Source organism: Pteropus vampyrus, unplaced genomic scaffold (genome assembly GCF_000151845.1).
Source record: "Pteropus vampyrus isolate Shadow unplaced genomic scaffold, Pvam_2.0 Scaffold261, whole genome shotgun sequence".
In the NCBI taxonomy this organism is placed as follows: domain Eukaryota; kingdom Metazoa; phylum Chordata; class Mammalia; order Chiroptera; family Pteropodidae; genus Pteropus; species Pteropus vampyrus.
In genome coordinates, this window is record NW_011889042.1 from 3,261,952 (window position 1) to 3,269,017 (window position 7,066).

General features: G+C 52.8%; 1 protein-coding gene across 1 annotated transcript in view; it reads right to left on the bottom strand.

Moving 5' to 3' along the window:
• Positions 1-7,066, bottom strand: part of LOC105302139 (RNA-binding protein Musashi homolog 2) — a 264,916-nt gene that overhangs the window by 25,710 nt on the left and 232,140 nt on the right. The window lies entirely within an intron of this gene.

Genomic DNA, 7,066 nt, shown 5'->3' on the forward strand with positions numbered 1-7,066 from the left:
AGATCTTGGAGCCTAAGTCCTCGGTGGACACAGCACTGGCTGCAGAGGCTGCTGGGCTGTCCCAGCGTGCCGTGCATTGCTGTGTGTGCACGGGGTCCAGGCAGCAGGTGGGGACTGCATGGACACACATGGCCACTCTAGAGCTACTGAAAGGAGGCCAAAGACCAGGATTCAAGTCCAGGGTCCTTCACCCTTGATCAAAGCCTTGCTCCCCAGGTAACCTGTTGTATGACTTTGAATAAGTCACGTAAACTGTTCTGTAGCCCAGATTTCTAGTAAAAACAAACATGCAAAACCAGGCAAAAAACTTCTGTCTTCTGGCCTGTCTCACGGGATATTTGCAGTCACAGACATGACAGCCTAAGCTCTGCAGAAACATAAGGAACTCGGTGCACTCAGGCAAGTGCTCCTTTGATGATTTTCACCAACATGAAGGTTTCACCAGCTTTTGGGGCTCCCCAGACCCTGCAGTGCTGCCATCCAGCCCAGGGAGGGCATCCTCTGTCTCTCTGGATTGTGTCCTACACGCTCTTATGGAGCTTTCAAAGGTACCACGACACATTCCAGCCCTCCTCCTGAGCCAGCACGGCCGCGGGGGGCCCAGCAGCTCAGAGGGCAGACACGAATGTTGTCACCCACTGAAAATAATTACACTGATTTAAAAGACCATTAACATTCCCCCATGCCATTCACCTTGGGATTAACTTATATACTTAGGTCTGGGCTTCAAGGCTAGTCACTAATTGTACTAGAGTTGATTTATCAAGTGCATGGTATTTCTATTACAAAATTATTGATTAGAGTTGATGTATTTTATCCTCAACAGGGTTGGTCCAAAAGCCCTTAGAAAATGAATGAAGCTGAGGTCAGCGGGAAGGCAGCTCTGCACATTTAAATTCACCGGAGTTACTGAAATCCAATGTTAGACTCTTTATGGGCAAAGTCCTGGCTCTCTTAGAAATAAAGATTTTAATGACAAACTGAGAGACAACACCCACCCCCAGAACACAGGCAGTGGACTGGGAGATGCACGTTCAGGGATTATTTTTCAGGTAAGCCTGGCTGGTTGCAGGTCCTAACAGGTCACAGATCTGCTCTCCCTCTGGGCTACTGCACTGGCTCTACTCCATGGCCGAAGATGTGGCTCTATCTCAGCAAGAGGGTGTCCCCATGACCCTACGCACAGATGATCTACCTTGGGGTCACAGCCCCCAGAGAATGTGTGCTGCTAGCATGAAGGAGGAGGCTGGGAGCAAAGCGGAGATGGTCGCACAGTGCCCTCCCCTTCCTGGACAATGGATCCTGCTGATGGAGGCGCAAGAAGGCCATCTTCAGAAATGAAGGCGGCACATTGATCCATTTTCTTGTCTTCAGTGAAGCCGACAGTGCCAAAAACAACACCTCATGGGAAACAGGGGCTCTCGGGGGGAGGGATCTTCATTCTCAGATCACCGAAGGCAAGAAGCGTTAACTGTCCTTATATTCCTTGGTGCCCGGCACAAAGTAAACCTCCAGTACACGCTTGTCGAAAGCCACATTTGGGAACCCTAAAGCTTATGCTGCAACACGATCACTCATGCCCCTTAGTCCTTAACACATATAAGGCAGTGGATGTCCCTGGGGACATGGAAACCATCCTGAGTCTGGTGGGACAAGCATGCCTCCTTCATGAGATCTACTTTTTTCCCCAAAGTTTTCTTTTATGGTTCAAGTTAAACTATTTATTCTATCCCCTGATCTAGATTTTACTTTTGCTCATTTTACCTGTAGGAATGGAAACTCTTAGGATGTCCAGCCACAGGGCAGCAAAGTCAATTTCTTAGCAAAACCAGACCTAAGATTTAGGCCAATGGGGAAGGGGGGCGGGATTTTCTGCTTTCTCTGCCTTCTGTCTCCATCCTTTTCTCCTGCTCCCCAGCCCCGGTGAATCTGCAGCTTCAGCAGTCTGGAAGCCTCACAGTTCCAAATATTTCCGTCTGCCCACTCCCCTCTCAACACTCCCAGTGATGGCCAAGCCTGAAGGACGGCACCTTCTAGACGTCCCTTCCTGGGTCTTGGGGCCGTCACTCTGTCCGGTGGCTGATCGGCTGCTCACATCTAACCCTTTTTGACCCCAACAGTGCCAGACTTCCACAGCACACTTCTGTCCATGAAGCTACCATTTCGCTCCGTCACTTCATACTCTTTTGGGGACTTCATGGACTCTGTGACTTCCTGGGCTTCTGTCTCCCATGACAGATTAGGGACATCTCCAAAAGCTCTAAGAGCCCCTGAGCTGAGGGCAAAGGCAGCAGGACTGTCATGTCTTCCTGGGGAGTTGGAGGAAGACTGTGGCCTCTGCTTTGACTGTTACAGCACCTGCCTTTCCCTCCCCATGAAGCTGTGCCAGTAATCTCCATGCTAGGAATGTCATCACCCTCACCCACTCGCCCCCACCCCTTGGAGAGCTCATCTAAAGGCTTCTCCTTCACCTTCACCGACCGTGAGAACCAACGCCGACCTTCACTAGGACCAAAGGCATTCCCCATCTGCAGACTGAAGATCTTAGGATCTTAATCCCTGTCGCTATCGTATCTCATTCCCTCTCCACTTCTGGGAGGAGACCACATAGGCAGGGCTGCCCCTTGGACCTGTACCCTTACAGGGCTGAATGTGAGCTGGCAAAGGACTCAAAGAGTAGAGGACTTGGAGGAGCCTTGCTGGTAACCCCTGAGAAATAAGAAAAGATGTGTTCTGTTCAAGAACCATATGAGGAAGACAAGAACAAGGAAGAACTTTAAGACTCCTTCCAATCCTGGTTCCATGCTCTTTCACTATAGTTGGACACTACTGACAGAGGTCTCAATTAGGGAAGCTAGAGCTGAGGGTGGTGACTCAGTTCTGGACCTGGGGGAGCAGGGAGTGTGAGGGGAGGTGGTGGTGGCTGATGGCGAGAACATGGATCCAAGCCCCTTGGCAACATTGAAATTATGGAGTCCCTTCTCTTCCTGGTCCCCCACGCTATCCTTCAGACAGCCGTGCCGTACCGAGCTGTCGGGAGACCCTGTAATATCAACTCAACAATGCATGTTCTACAACTACAGCTACAGCTACCAGTACATCTACTACAGTGCATGCATTTAGTTCAGTCCCACAGATACATACAATCTAAGAACAGGCAGGGAGGTGTGAAATGTTTTACTGGACAACAGGTGTTTTGGAGTTGTAACTAATAAAAAAAAAATCGAAAACGAAAGTACAAAAAAAAGACATTTCTCGAGAGTTGGATATGAGTTTGTTTCTTGAACTGTTTCATCTGAACAAGCAAAAACATGCAAACCAGCTGGTACTAACAGGAAGCTGGACACTGAGAGAGGATTAATAGGTGTGGACAAACCTTCCCGCTGAGCGTGCTCAGAAGAGTGTTTGAGAGGAGGTGTGCAGATCCTAGTGTAAGAGAGGCGGGAAAGTATGCCTCAGAGACACTCTCACCGCAGCCCCAACCAAGCAAGAGAAAAGACAACAGAAACGTGACTCTCACACTCACCACCACCGTCAGGAGCTCATGTTACTACATTGGAATAAAGCTGGCAAGTATAAAGTACAGTAAGGGGTCCTGGCTGAGGCCGGAGATGGGTTGAGGGAGGGGCGGGGACTCAGAAGCTCTAAGATTGATACACGGACCCACCCGTAATGTCACCCAGAAATAAAATAGCCTGAAAATCCGAACTATGTCCCTCACCTGTGGGGATGGGGGCGGGGGGCGGGGGGGAGCTGTTCCCCAAATGGGATTGAGGTTTGGGTGGGACATGATGGGGCCATTGGAACTGAATGAATACGATCAAAATAAACAAACAAACTCTCGACTGAGCACAAGAAAAGATGACATTTCAAACTACCAGGTGAAGGTAAAAGAAAAGTGACCACTGATAGTGAAGTTATCTAGGAGTCGGCAGGGACCTTCCTGGTAGGGTCGCCTGAGCCCTGCTCACCTCAGGTCCTGGCTGAATTAGGAAAAGGTGTGCAGGCTGGCCCAGAGGAGCTGGCTGAGGTGGGAGCAGAGCTCAAGGCCCCCTGGACCTCCTCCCCTGACACCGTAGCCCTCACAAATACAAGTTGCCAACCTGAGCAAAAGAGAAGCTGCTTCCCACCCCACGGCCCTCAGCAAGTGCTTCAGCCTCAGGAAGCTCCCCCAGTACATCATAGTGAAAGAAAAAAACCCCAAGCAAAACTGTGGAGCTAGACAAAAATGAAAGGGTAAAAAAAGGGCCTTCTATACGATGCCTGATCCCTAAGCCAAGCCTGAGAGCCCCAGGAGCAGAGGCTGCATTTCTCACTGTTTGAGTCATTTGCCAGGTCCAGCACGGTACCAAGCTCAGGTTGGTACTCCACAGATTCTCCCTGAACCAGCTCCTCCTATAAGGGAATGCATCTGAACTTGTGACTCCCTCCAATGGCTGAGGCTGCCGGTTCTGTCTGGGGAGGCTGAAGGAGCACCCCTATTCCCTGGGAAGGAGCTGGGGTGGGGGTGCAGGGTTGCAGGAACGGGTGAAGGTAGAACCCGACAATTCGTCCTCAGTGAGCCTGTGCTGGCCTGGGCCGATGCACAGACCCCAACAAGTCTGTGTGGCCCTCTCACGTCCATGCCAAAGAGCCACCGAGGAGCCACTACAGACAAGTAAATAACTGGCCATCCTGCCAGGCTCGGAGTCCAGATCATTTTCTAAGAGAAGGAGAGGACAGTCCTTACAGGCCAAAATGTACTAAAAGAAAGAAAGGTAGAGATCTGCCTTCCCCAACCTTGTAACCCTGCTCTAGGTCCAAAGGAGGGTGGGGGCAGGGGCCACCCTGTCTACATGCAGGCAGGTGTCTCCCACCTGGGCTGTGTTCTGACTTTGGCAGACACAGTCTAGTCATCGCCCTTGGGCACATCCCGAGCCCCCGACCCCAGGCAGAACTGTCGGGTGCCTGTCGCTTCCCGGCTGAGCCTGCACCCTGCGGGGCGGGCACCTCGGAGTTGAGGATTTACTCCTTGCACTAACCAGGCTGGTGTGGGGCAGGTGGTCTGGGTGCACACTCCTGAATAGAATTCACTAACAGTGCAGCGATGAGCATGGCTGACCTAGAATGACCTGTGGGAGACCTTGCTCCCGATGGAAATGGCTACAAATAAAACACCACTGATCCTGAAAAAAAAAGTGTGGTTGGAGATGGCTCTGACCTTAGGGGTTAGAAGTTAGAGGGGATGGGTGGGACCCCCACCTGGCTCTGGGGGTCTGTGAGAGGGTGGGGGTGGCGGAAGGGGGCATAGACCATGGGGAGACCACTCTCAGACTCACAAAGAACCCCATGCTGCCCTTTAAACTTGCCATGAAGTCAAGGAGAGTGGGGTGGGGAGAGAGGCAGGGTTAATTTCGGGTTAAAGTTTAGTTTCATAATCCAAGTCATAATAAGAAAGAAACCGAATGGAGAAAACAAAACCAACAACACTCAAAAATCTCAAGAGTTTTCTTTTTCATAGTCCCCCCACCAGGCACAGGTAGGACAGAGGCTCATTTATAGCTATACCAAAAAGCACTCAAGTTAAAAAAACCAGATGGAACAGGGAGACACGAGGCAGCTGTGCACCCCGCCCCCAGGGCAAGGGGGACCAAGGGACACTGGCCAGAGGTGTCTGGAGGCCGCTAGGGCAGGTGGATGCTGAGCAAGGACACCCAGCTCTCCAGAGCTGCCTGCCGGTCTACCCCTACTGCCCCTCGCAGCCCCCCGAGAATTCTCTGGCCCCTCCAAAGAAATCCCCAGTGGGTGATTCACGGGAGTGGATCCTTTGTAGCTCGAGGCAGTGCCAGTTTGCATGGAACGGATTTTTACTGACGTTTCTAATGGGCCTCGCTGTGCCAGTTTCTTGTCACCGAGGGTTTGGGTTTTTGGCATTTGCCCTCTGGGCTTTTAATGCCCCATTTCCTGGTATCCTCACCAGCACCTCTCCCCCTTCCCCCTTCTCAGAGCCCTGTTAATCAAACTTATGGCTCCCCTGGGTGCTCCAGCATCCTGTCCATGGTGTGTGGGGGTGAAAGTGGCAAATCACGGCTTAGGAGGGGCAGGGGTCTCCTGGTGGCCAACGGGGAGGTGGAAGGAGGCCAGGAGGCCTCCCCGGGAGCCCGGCACGCAGCAGAAGCCCTGCTTATTCAGAGAGGCAGTGAGCATCTGGAGGAGAGGGACTAACGGTCCTGGGGACTGAGCCTGGACATGCCCCAGCTCCCCCTGGCCCTCCCAGGGCCACTGGGAAAATGTTCCCACATCGCTCGAGGGGTTCCAGACCTGAAGGGTGAGAGTTGGAGACCAAAGGACATGGGCAACCTCATGGGAGAGAAATCCCGCCTCCCCTGGCAGCCGAGTCCAGGAGCAATCTGGTCTCTGGTAAGAGTGTCTGGGATGCAGTGAGGGCTTCGGGAAACTGCAGCTCATTCACTGAGGTTAGGGCTGGCCCCACTTGCGGTCTTCAGGAGCGGGGCGTTTAGCCGGATCAGCAAGCCCAGCTACAGGGGCAGCAGGACCTGAGAGGGGTTGGTTGCCCCACGGCTGGGAACACGTGGATGGATTCTGAGCTTCCCTCTTATAACCCAGACCTTCTCCGGCTGTGCCAGAGACTGGAGCAAGGGACCCTTGTGAACCAGTCAAAACCAGGAAAGGCAATGACCACAGGTGCCCTGAAGCCGGCTGACAGGCGAAGGGGCCGTCCAAAGTCAAAAAGAAATTCATTTTTCTTTTTTCAATGACAGAATAAGAATCTACCTTTGGTCTGCAGTCCCGTGACTGACCCTGGCAGGGAGGTGCCCTGGGTGGCAGGGCCTGGCCCTCGCCCCCCCTGTCCCCACCCTCCGGGCTGTGGTGAGAGCAGGGGACAGATGCAGCCACACAGATCCAACAGGGCTTTTACGCCCCTGCACACTGGGGCATGCCTGGGAGCCGCCTGTCCCAAACACCTTCCTACCTGATCCTCTTGCTGCCGCCACAGCTGCTGCCGCCACTGGTCCGTAAGCTGCTGCCGGAAAGCCTGGCGGAGAGAAGGGGGCCGGAGTCAAGG